This window comes from Anastrepha obliqua, chromosome 3, assembly GCF_027943255.1.
Source record: "Anastrepha obliqua isolate idAnaObli1 chromosome 3, idAnaObli1_1.0, whole genome shotgun sequence".
Lineage (NCBI taxonomy): Eukaryota > Metazoa > Arthropoda > Insecta > Diptera > Tephritidae > Anastrepha > Anastrepha obliqua.
This window is the reverse complement of record NC_072894.1, coordinates 14,308,944-14,319,551: the sequence shown is the minus strand read 5'-3', so window position 1 is coordinate 14,319,551 and position 10,608 is coordinate 14,308,944.

The window sequence follows — 10,608 nt, the reverse complement described above, 5'->3', positions numbered from 1 at the left end:
AAATGTAAATAAAAATAATGTCATAGGTGAAGACGAGGTTATCGTTGACCGACTAAAACGAGTTGCTTCTTCTCACCCTGAGCATCCACATGCACAAATAATTCGAGCAGAGCTTGCAGATGTTCCTGTAGGTGTAGATGTAGGTGTTCTCACTCAATTTCGGGAACGCCAGAATTTGGCGAAAGCAAAGCGGAAACATAGACGCTAATCCGAAATCTTTGGAGGATTTAGGTGAAATTTCTGAACGTTTTACGAACACTTTGTCAGAGCAAAAGTTTCTTATTCGTGATTTTGAATCTAAAGAAAACAGCGTCCTTGTTTTTGCTACGCGGCGTAACATAGAATTTTTGGCTAGAAGTAGTACTTGGTTTGCGGATGGTACTTTTAAGGTTTGTTACTTTGTAACTGTACACTTTCAATCACACCGCTATGTCCAACAATTTTCACGCAAGTGAAAATGGTGTAGCTGGGCAATGTAGAGCTCTTTGTTGATCGTAGCATTCTTTTCGAGCATTTCCTAGTGTACCACGCCCTCCCAGCCCCACCAAACACATATCATGATTTTCTTTAGATGAAGATCCGGCTTGACTCTCGGCTTTGCCGTAACTCCTGAAGCCACCCACTACTTTCTTTACTTCATATTCATGGTAGGTACCATTTCTCATCACCTGTGACGATTCGGTACAAAAAGTGATTTTTATGGCTGCGTGTTGCTCGATGGCAGGCGAGATGCTGAGAAGCAATTTGAAGGGGACTTTCTTTGTTATTTTTCGTTGAAGTCGAAAGGCACCCGGGCTACGTATTTTTCGGTAAATTCCACTGAATGAGCATGATTGAGAATCGTTTTATGAAGGCAGTTCATTTTTTCCGCCAATTCACAACTGGTTTGACGAACGTTTTCCTTCAATGGTGATTTGAATCCGCTGCGGGGCGTGTCACCGACGTCAAAGTCGCCATTTTTTAAATTTGCAAATCATATCCATGCCGTCGTTTCGCCTGTGACACGTTCCCATATATAATATGTTGCAAATGTGCCGGGCTGCTTCGGCAGCTTTTTGACCTCGATGAAAAACAAAGAAAAATGTTAATTTTTGCCTCCGGGGTATTCCATTTCTAAAACTAGTAAAAAATTAAATAACTCAAAAATACAATTAGCATAGTTTTGTAGAGGAGAAAGAGTTCTATCGAATGAATACTTACCCTTTGCCAAACAGCAAACAAATCGTTGTAAAATGAGGGAGTTGGTTTTATAAATGATGAAATTTATTGACAATCCCTTCTCTCCAATCAATATAATGCCACCACTTCATCATCATCACCATTGTTAGCTCAACAGTCGGGTTCGGGTCTTGACAATCCCTTCTCTCCGATCAATAAAATGCCACCACTTCATCATCATCATCATTGTTAGCTGAACAGTTCGGTCCGGGTCTTGGTTTTCTGCAACATTTGTCTCCAGTTTGATTTATCTCTCGCTTGAGTTCCCCAACAATGTATACCATAGCTCAGCGTCCCGATCCAACCATTGAGTTTGGGGTTTTTGTGCACGTACCCAATGGAATTTTCTTCGCTGGGGATGCTTCGTCTGCCTTTATAATTTGACCATCCCAGCGGAGATGGTTAAGCTTTATTGTCATGACAATATTCGGGCGGTCATAGAGTATTTGAAGCTTGATTGGATTCCAACAAGCGCCAAATATTTTTTTGAGGATTTTACGCTCTAAAATGTTGAATTTTTACTTTGTTTAGTGTCTAAGTTACACTAGCGTATATTTAAGCTCTGGTACGATAAATTGTTATTTTCACTGGTCTTCCAATAATGCGACGTTTTAGGTGTCTTTGTAGCGCAAAGTAGCATCGGTTCGCTGTAAGTATTCTCTGATAAATATCAGGCTGCCAATGCCACAACTTCTCTATGTAATTTTTTATATTTCTCTTGAAAATTAAACGATCAATTTTTGTCGATCAATTACATGGTTTCCTAGTGTTCTAATTTTGACTGAAAGAAGTAAAAGAAGTACAAAAAGTGTTTAATAAAATCGTGCCTTTGCCTATTTGCCAGCCTCTAGTGAAAATGTTGACTCTGACTGCGTGATAGAAGTAGTGCGGAATCAGAAATTCGCTGAAATACAAACTAAAGTTCTCTCTCAGGATTCTGTTCGAACAATAAACGCATATCTGAGCCCTCTGTGGCATTGCAACCCTGTTAATTATACAATAGTAATGCTAAGCTAGATAAAGTGGTCGCCGTTGTCGAATGAGTTGGTGCGTGACTACCATTGGGAATTCAGAAAACGTAGATTCGAGTCTCGGTGAAATACCAAAATGAAGAAAAAGTTTTTTCTAATAGATGTCGCCCCTCGGCAGGGTTTGCCATTGCCTCCGAGTGTATTCGTGCCACAAAAAAGATCGTCATAAAAATATCTGCCATTCTGAGTCGGCTTAAGACTGTAGGTCCCTCTATTTGTAGACCAACATCAAGACGCGCGCACAAATAGGAGCAGAAGCTCGGACGAATATCCAAAAAAGGTGTACGCGCCTTATATAGGTATATATAATTTATATAGATAAAAATTTGCTGAAATAATTCAGTTTCGTTCTGCTGCATAGCCGAGGCGGTACAACAGGCAGTATTCAGAATGTTTTCGGGTTATTTCTTTGTGGATTTAAATAATGTTACAACTTTAAAGTGCATTGAAAGAGTGCAGTGAACGTCGGGGATTACCTGCACTATCGCCGTTAGTGAAAACCACATTTTAGAACCTCTGTAGACAGTTGCATTTTGGTTAGCATAAAATCAATCTTTAGTCCACACAGTCCCGTTTTAATTACCATCGCGCAGGCATTCGATTATTTCACTTTCGCTCACTGACATACATACATACACACGTAAATTCATACTGGCAGCAACTATAATGCACTATTTGACACAATTGTCAAAAGATTTGTCCAGCCGAGCCATAATTTATTCGATATTAAAAATAATGGCAACATAAACGCAACAGCAATAAAACCCAACGTAACAAAACATCAATCAGTACAACAACTTTGAGATTGTTTGTGTACAACAATGTGGACCAACAACACATAGTTCCCCATATGATGCCAAGGAAATGCATGCAACATTTTTTTATCGCCTTCTCCTTTACATGTCGAATTCCTTGGCGCTTTCGTTACTATTCCACCGCCGCCACGTCACCGTTCTTTTATTGGTACCGATGCTTTGAGCTATCGCCAGCCAGGCATGTTTGTTCCATTTAAATTGTAGCAGCTCGTTTTTATTTGTAGTTGCTTCTGTTGACACCGCCACAAATTAGTCATATCGATGGCATACACACAGGCACATCTACATAGTAGGAGCCACTTCATCGCCTGCCGACTAGCTGAATGATTTGGAGAACGACTTGCGCTGGGCAGCATGCCAAGTGGCAGGTAATAAAACGGAAGATGGGGGATGTCATGGCATTCAAAAATTGGTCAGAAAACAAAAAACAAAACAACAACAAAAAATTCACTTATGCTGCGTACTTTTTGCTCTTAAGAATTATACCAGAGGCAGGAGCAGCAGTGGCAAAAACAATTCAAGTTAAAGCATGCATAGGTGTGTACGTGTGTGTATGTGCCACATGTTGTTGTTCTAATTACTTGTTGCATTTGTTTCTATTTTGTTGTTGCAAGCAGTTTATTTATATGAATAAAGATTTTTCCAGCGGATTAAGTTATTGACACTGCTTGTCGCGTGTTTTTTGTGTTGTTTTTGTAGCCCACTCGGCGTTGCTTGCTCTGTGTGTTGTATGTTGTTGGGAATTTATGACTGTTAAATTCTAGTGGTTTTGCGGAATTTATTGGCTTACTTTTTGACACATTTCACTTTATACTACGCAAATAAAGGGTGGTTAAATTTCAAGGGCCGATGTTGAACGTGAACCACACCTAAACGTCAAGTCTTTTTTGCATTTCATTTGACATTTTTCAATTTCAGACTAATTCAATTTGAACCACGGAAAGATACGCAATCAAGCGACGCGTTAAAGTTATTCAGGCTTATTATGAAAACGGGCGTTCAAATCAAAATGCATATCGCGCACTTCATCTTCAGCGATGAGGCACATTTTCACCTCAGTGGATTCGTCAATAAGCAGAATTACCGCATTTGGGCGAATGATAATCCAAGAGTGATTGCCGAAAAACCAATGCACCCACAAAGAGTGACTGTTTGGTGCAGTTTATGGGCCGGCAGCATCATTTGACCGTATTTTTTTCCAAAATGAGGCCGGTCAGGCAGTTACTGTGAATAGTGTTCGCGATCGTGAGATGATAACGAACTTTTTATGGCCCGAATTGGAAGATATGGAAGTGGACGATATGTGGTTTCAACAGGACGGTGCCACTTGTCACACAGCTAACGAATTTTGCGCGAAAAATTTGATGGCCGAATAATCTCACGTCGCGGCGATGTCAATTGGCCGCCAAGATCATATGATTTGACACCGTCGGACTTCTTTCTTTGGGGTTATTTGAAAGAAAAGGTGTACGTCGATAAGCCAGCAACAATTCAAGAGCTAAAGGATGAGATATTTCGGTACATTAACGGCATAGAACCTCAATTATGTCTCAGCGTCATCGAAAACCATTGGACCATTGGATGGAGGTTTGCCGCCAAAGCCGTGGCGGCCATTTGGCCGATATTTTGTTCCATACGTAATTGAACCATACCAATATAAACATAATAAAGAGAAATGACAATAATTAAAAAGAAAATTGTATCTATTCAAAATCAACTCCGGCCCTTGAAACTAAACCACCCTTTACATACAGGTATACATACATACAGTCAACGTCAAAATAAAATGTCCACCATAGGCATATGACAATCTTTGGCTATTTTTTTTAGCTTTGATTAATTTTATATGAAATGTATTGTAGTTCATACTACAAAAACCATATAATACAAAGTTTCAAACTTTCGGTAAATTTTCATAATAATTTCAAACTTTTTACTCAGGATTTTTAGGAAAACTGTTAGTTTCAAGTAGGTCAAGAGTAACACTGATTTTTCAAAATTTTTTTAATGATGGTTTTGGGTGTTTTCTTCCATATAAAAAATGTAGAGCATGCGTTAAAGGGAGGAAATGCCCAACACTGCGACCAAATAAAATTGAACGCAATTTTTGACCTTTTTTTAATTTGCTTTTTTATTATAAGGAGCTGAAATTTTTTTCAAAAATTCGGAAATTTTGATGAAAATTACCGAATCTTTATACATTTTGCATGAACTATATTTTTTATTAAAACTAATTAAAATTAAAAGGTAAAGTTTGTCAATATATGGTGTGTACTTAGTTTTGCCGTCGACTGTACATTTATAGTAGGAAGCCTATACACACAAAATTATATGTCGCCTTCGACAGTGGCCTGTAAATGGTTTTGCTATGAAGCTTTTTCATCACTGAAATGTACTCGACAGATTGTGATTGCTTGTTGAGAGGCAAACAAACAAACAAAAAACAAATAAACAAAAAACTCTTTCATCAAATTGAAGCGGACTTCGAACCACAGCCTTACTGCCTGAAAGACATCTACAAGCACCGCTGAGGTGGCGCCCGTTTGTTACAGATCTATGTACATACAGGGGTGCCCAATATAATAGCATGGCGATATTTTGCAAAGTTTCGTATATTTTTTTATTTCTCGTTTTATACTTTTTTAAATTTTATATGCTTACTAAGTGTACCCGGCGGGCGTTGCTACGCCAACAACTTAAATAAATTTACGAAAAATAACTTTAAAGAAAAATCAGTACACAAAAATTCAATTCATTCTAAACCATTTTATTGATTTTGTTTATTTCGAAAAAATCGGTTGAACAGGGTAGAAGTTGCTACTCTGCAGCGCCACCTGGTGACGAGTGGCAGCAATGAGCATATTCTACAAACCTTCTCCGTGGAAAAATACATATATATACCACTTTTTATAATAATCGGTCCAGTAGTTTTTGAGTTCATCGAGAACATACAGAGAAATATTCATTTTTATATCCTTGTTCACTTCACTCAGGAGCATAGGTCCTCGACAATAATTCTCTATCGTACACGGTTCTTAGCCCGAACACCGCTCTTGCTTTGTTTAGCCAGGAGTTGACATCTTCGTCTGCTCGGCCATCTGTCATGACAGTGCAGCCGCGATGGCAGAGCTTTCGACAAATTCCATCGGACACCCGTAAACCATTATAGATCTTGCTTTATTGTTGTTAACTCTCATAGCCTTTGTCTTGACGATGTTGGCTTCCAGTCCGACAGTGCATGCCAGCGTGACTAGTCTGTCCGCCTTCGCTTACATGTCAGTGAGTTTGAAAGAGAAAGCAAATATCATCGGCGAAGTCAAGGTCCTCAAGATCCCTATTGAAACTTCATACGATGCCTCTTTTGTGAAGGGTCAATTGACTCATAACGTCGTCTAGGACGATGGCGCAGAGAAAGGGCGACAACTTTGCCTTACGCCTGTGTTAGTGGTGTATGGGTCGTTGATTTTGCCGTTTTGAAGCGCTGCTAGCTCGAAGTTCTTATACAGGGCTCTGATGAAGCGGATTATCTTAACAGGAACTGTCTTGCTACGTCAGCCATATAGGGTATCGTTTCGTATTGTGTCGAATGCCTTTTTAAAGTTAGCAAACAGCATGCAAAGCGGGGAGCGCCACTCATTTGATTCTTCAGCTATGATGCGAAGAGTGTTGGCTGGATCAACATAGCTTCTGTTAGGGCGAAACCCAGCTTGTTCGTCCCTTAAGAAGCGTTCGATACATTGGAGTCTGCCTGTATGATCGCGGCTAGAATTTTGTAGGTGACGTTGAGCAGAATTATTTCTCGGCATTTCCCGCAGTCATGTAAATTGCCTTCTTGGGCAGCTTCACGATGATTTTTTTTTGTCCAGGACGGAAACAGCTTTTCATTCATCATACAGACTACTTCACAATAAAAACCGAACAACACAAAGTTGCACATTTTGTACAGAAACAAAAACCAAAAAATGGTCATGAAAACCCAAACTTTTCAGAAATAAATTTTAGACAAATTCGGGGTACGCAGTTTAATAGCCCATTCAATTTGAGTGTTGTCTAAGTTTAAAGTGGCTCAAAATTCGCATTGATTATTTATCTTCGTTTTCTTGAAGGTGTTACGCATTTTCTTCCATATAAAAAATTAATGTTTCAAGCACTCGTTTTATGGAAAAAAAACAAATTAAAATGCAAAAAAATTACCGAAAATCAGCCTGAATTTCAGCTCATCATACTAAATGATCCAAAATGTTTCTAAAACGTTTGACTAAAATTATAAATAAAATAATAAAAAAATAGTCAAAACTTTGCCAAATGTCGCTGTGCTATTATTGTGAGCGCCGCTGTTCGTGCTATGCCCACGTCTTTATATTTAACTTCGTCTATAAGTAATGCATGAGCCGTTATGCTGTCACAAAACATAGCGAGAACTCATTTAGTTTTATGTTTCTTGATTGAAGCCCATTTTCACACAATTATCGTTGTGCCAAAAATGTCAAATAGTGCCGCCGCTTCTCTGACTAAAGTTATTTGATTGCTTTTTACGTTTTTTATGTGCATTCTATAAATTTATTCAGTTGTGTGTGTGTTAAATTTTGGTTTGAGAAAAGCTATGTAAATACAACAAATACTACATTTTCCAATGGAAAAACAATTTTTTTTTTGATTTTTTACATTTTGGGTTTGAAAATTATTTGGTTTTTAAGGCATTGAATACAGATACTCATTACACATCAAGCTAGGCCATCACACTGATTTGCACTACTTCTAATAATTTCAATATCCACTGATTTATTCATGTAACATCGCCCTTGATCTGGCTTGTTCGTAGAACTCATTGTGCCAGTTATCCTTCATTCAAAATAATCATCATGTATTAGCGTTACACACCGAGGTGGGCTTTAGCTAACTCAGCCATCTTCCTCCATTCAACGCGATCATCCAGCGTTAGAGATTTCCATTTGTTGACACCTAAATTTTTCGGTTCACTATTGTTCGGTAATTCGCTTTTTGCTTTTGGATGGGAAAAAATGCGAGAAAATAAAAGAAAATTCAACGCAATTTCAGTCGAATAGTTTTAATCCATACCCACATATTGATATTTAAAAGATATTTGCGCAGAATGCATATTAACTTTTTTCTAACAATCTAATATCAGTAATGTTTCCAAAGGCCAAAGCTCGACTCGCGGTAAAATTTGGTAATTTTACTTTCAAGGGTGCTACGTTAGAAGTGTATATCATAAACTAAGATAATAGTAATTATTTTATTTAGAATGATTTTATTCTCTTCTTAACCAACAATGTATTTCGATAGTATTTTCGCAATTCAAATGCTTTTGATATCAAAAGTTAGAAAAATTTGATTAGTATAAAATGTTTTGATTTCAATATTCGCCTAAAGTTTCTTTCTCGTTCGTAAAATTGAAATCGAAATGGATCAACTGCACCCAGTAAACTATTTCAACCCTTCTCAACAATTAAAAGCTAGCCATCTTAGTGCTAATGCATTTGCCTGATCTTAGTGCTAGTGAATTTGCCTGCTGGGTTCTTCAAAAGCTACTTATATTCATACATGTACTCATACATATTTGGTATGTACGTACGAGTATACGAATTTTAATATTTTTTAATAACAATATGATTACGCCTAAAAATATACAATTACCAAGGGTTAAAGGTAAATAACTAAAAACCACCGACAAGAAGTACATGGTGACCCAAACTTATTCAACCAATTTTGCTTTTAAATAACATTCTTACTCAATTTTACCTCTACGCGCTCCACTACTTGGGGGGCGTCCATAAATTACGTGAGGTGTTTTTTAATTTTCTGTACCTCCCTCTCCCCCTGGTGAGATGTCGTGAGATTTTATTCAACCCCCTCCCCCATCCCTCAATCCCACGTGAGATTTTTCAAAATGTGGGTTTCTTATGTAAACGCGTTGGATTGTTATTGTAAAAAGAAAAAAAAATTTGCTTCGTGCTTTTATTTACGACTAGTTAAGACTAGTAATCAATATTGCTGAGAGTTATAAGTGTAATAAAAAGTTAACAATAGAAAACTTAAATCGTAACTACTGCGATTAAAAAAAGAATATCTACTCTAATTCAGTCCATGGAGAATCATGCGCGGTTTCCAGAGAGACTTTTGGGTCCAACATGTCCATATGATTTTCAGTAAAATCATCTGCTCCTTCAACTTCGTTCTGATCTAGCCATTCTAAGCCGTTGACGCTTGCGCACAGTAACTCATTAGCTCGTCTTGTGACAATCCGTGAGGGTCGCACTTTGCGCTTGCTTAGCTGGTGCAATGTGAGCTGCTCGCCTGTGCTCTGCAGCTCTTGTGATAGATGCGAAGTAAATACCGCGTGTACTGCAGCATCTTTTCTCTAAATCATCACGTATACTTGGGCAATAGAGATCATAAGGCGTGCAGATGAAGGCATTCAGCGGTTGAATCGGTAGGCATATTAGAAATGGAGCAAATGACTTTCCGTCATGTTATTTAAAGTCCGGAAGATTAAATCTTAAGCATGTAAAATCTGGACAATGGACCAAAATAGTATAATTTTTTTTTCTTTTAATCAGAAAAAAAATTTCGTGATATTTGCCGAGACCCCCCCTCTCTTTTCCGTAAGATTAGATGAGATTTGACTCGACCCCCTCCCCCCTCAAACATCTCACGTAATTTATGGATGTCCCCTTGTCTGTTTGTTTACTACAGCTGTCTAGTTTACAGGTGTCAAATCTAATTGGCCCACGACGCCATTTGAAAAAATGTAAAATCTTTCGATATGGTGATTAATTTTTCACCACCTTGTAGAAGGAAGACCGCATATTACAAACGAATTTGAATATATTTTTAGAACAATTTGTGTCTGCAGAAGCTTAAACTTGTAACCGCGCTGATCTGTTGTAGTAAAATATTGAAAGAAAAATTGGCAGAGGTTTTTCACACTGTGTACCTACGAGTATGTACCCGATGAGTTGAGGGCTTCACTCTCATATTAAAAGCGTATCCATCAGTTTTGCTTATTTTAATATTCGATGATTACAAAGGATGTGCTTTTATTAAAAAATTATTCGAAGAGTTATATAAAGGAGACATCATTTAAATTCGACCAAAGACGGCAACTTTAACAGAATTGTGTGATAATATTTTATGTTGCTACAACAACTAGAATCGTAACACAAAGGTGAAGAAGTGAATGAAAAATCCGACGCGGTAACCAAAGAAGGCGCTTGTCTGAGAGTTGCAGTCATGGTGGACTTGTTAATCTCCTTGCAGATGATTAAATAATAACTAAAGCTATAAATATAACTATAAATAATAAGCAGAAACTTGCGGCACAACACTGCAGATTTACTAAAAACTATTGTTACATTAAATTCACGAGCTATCTAATGTGTCTTAAAAGGGAAAACTCTAAGCTTCTAGTAGAGCTGCTGATGGAGCATTACCTTTGGCAGGTGACGCCTTGAAATTGAGCCCCATAAGAGAGCAAATACGAGTACTATATTGTGTGTGTATTGCGCGATACGTGAGCTGCG